Genomic DNA, 2,352 nt, shown 5'->3' on the forward strand with positions numbered 1-2,352 from the left:
TAGGGAAGAGAAAGAGAGTGCCTAGAACAGGTAACTTGAGGAGACCCTTTATGTTCTAAATGGCTCTTTGTACAACAGTGGAGTCATGAAGTTCCGATTCTTCAAAATATACTGTTAGGAGCTGAGGCAGAAAAACTGAAGTCTACTAAAAGATTTCCCGTAGTTTCTTTAAATAATAATAATAATAATAAAAAAACCCAACAACAACAAAAAACCCCGCCAAGAAACCCCAGTGGTGTTATGGCTCCAGGACATGCAACTGTACTGTGTCTTTCACAAAGGGGACTTGGAGGAACCAGCTGCCTGTTTGACATTCCAACTTGAAATACGAACTTGCAATATCTGAAGGATAGACGGTAGAGATCCATCATGTTTGCAGAGAAACTGGATGTTCTTTTGACTTGACACTGGAGCTGTATATATCAAATGTGCTTAACACAGTGGCCAGCTCAACTCATCTTTCCGTTCTTGGTACCCAATAACGACGAGGCTTTGATTCTTCCCAGACTTGTCTCCACTGACTCTTACCCTTTTTGCCCTCCTTTACTCAAAAGTGTTCTCTTCCCTGTTCATGGCTCTGGTTGTAGTAGCTTTCCACTCTGGAGCGTCATGAGTAGGGGTCCTTGGAGACCTTCAAGCCATTGTTCTTGTGTTTCATGTTAGAATTGCTTGGGAGCCTCCAGACTTTTGGTAGACAGACAGTTTTCACTGAAGAGAAGAATGACTTCAGGATTTGACACACTTGTGTGTTGTCTATGGGACATCATATGGGCTCTCTGTCTTTTAGTACACAACCTGTAAATTCAAGAGAAGTTTCTTTATCCAGGTTGGCTGGCATGTTGGAAATTAAGATTCTTACATGGGTGTATGTGGCTATTTTTGTGATTTGAAGACATGAGTCAGTCTTGCACTTTACCTACTGGTGATGATACCTGCTTGAGAGGACTACTGAAAGAATATTAGAAAAGCAACTTGAATTGTAACCAACTTGTCTTAAAATACCCAAGCTCTGGATTGAACAGAAACCTCAAAGCTAAGAAAGCTTGTGTGAATGGGACTTACTTGTTGTCTCTTTGTATTTTACTCTGTGTTTTGTCTCAGTGCATTTTGCTGTAAATTGTTGGGTATAATAATTTCAGTGTTTATGAAGCAACAACCCTTTTCATCAATAAATTGTACTTTGAAGGGCAAAGTGAGTGTGATGCCTGTCAATCTGGGAACTGAAACCTGATTATTATTGAGGCCTCAAAAGGTACAAGTTAATGAGATTCTGCTGCAGTTACTAATTAACCAAGCAAGAGCTTTGCTCTAGCCGAAGGAGCTGGGGCCAGAAGATGAGCACATGCGTTGAGTACAAAAGATCTGTATAGTTCTGTTTTCTGTAATGCTTTCCGTTGGGATTGCACCATTCTCTTGCTGGCAGTCCTAAAAGGATCTGCTCTTCAAATGAGAGCAGTGTTGTAATGTTGCCCTCTGCAGAGTGAACCATGCCATCAAGACCAGGCTTCCACTTGCTTGAGGCTCTCTCCCACAGTGAGTGTGAATGAAAGTTGTTCATGTTTTTATAGTGAGGTTTTGGTGGTGGCACCGTCTTTTACAGTGATGTGATGGAGCCATCCATGACTGTTGATCTTTGTGGAGGTAAACAAGGCTTTATTTTCCCCGCTTCTCCATAGGTAATGAGGGGAACAAAATGCTGACTCTGCCATAGTTGGATACTCTGCTGCCAGGAAACAGTTTTAAGAAGGATCTTGCCATTTCTGGTTTCCTTCCAGTACTCCGCCTCCTGCTTTCAGAAGATTGTCCTGCTTGCCCTTTGCACTGGGGGTTTCAAAGTGCGGCTCTTGGCTGGAAGTAAGCCTGCAGGACCCCTTTCCATGCAATGGTTATGTAAGGACAAGGATGATCAGTCGCCTGCTTTTATTGCTTGTGAATTGCTTGTCAGCAATTTCTAGAGTTCTACAAAAAAAAAAAGGAAGAAAATCTGCCGGTGTGAACTTGTTCTTGATAAGGATTTACAATCTGGCATTGAAAGTAGGTGCGGCTGTGGATTTTAGGCAAGCTGCAGGCTTAGTTCTTCCTATCTAGCCTGGGACATCTTTCCATTGGAGGCAAGTACAGCTCTTACAGTTACAATTCCCAGTACACAGCAAGTGCAGGCAGGGGCCTTCAGTTGATATAACAATGCACCCAGTAAAGTGCTTCAGTTAAATTTTGTACTCGTTAAGCTAGGTCAGAATTGTGAATTATTCAGCAGCTCTAACCTGAACTTGGAGGGCCATCACCAAGGTTTTTGCTTCAGGGTGGATAAATTAGTGTGGTATGTTTTGCTGTGTGAATTTGTGTGGTTTT

The sequence above is a fragment of the Buceros rhinoceros genome, unplaced genomic scaffold (genome assembly GCF_000710305.1).
Source record: "Buceros rhinoceros silvestris isolate BGI_N320 unplaced genomic scaffold, ASM71030v1 scaffold6327, whole genome shotgun sequence".
In the NCBI taxonomy this organism is placed as follows: domain Eukaryota; kingdom Metazoa; phylum Chordata; class Aves; order Bucerotiformes; family Bucerotidae; genus Buceros; species Buceros rhinoceros.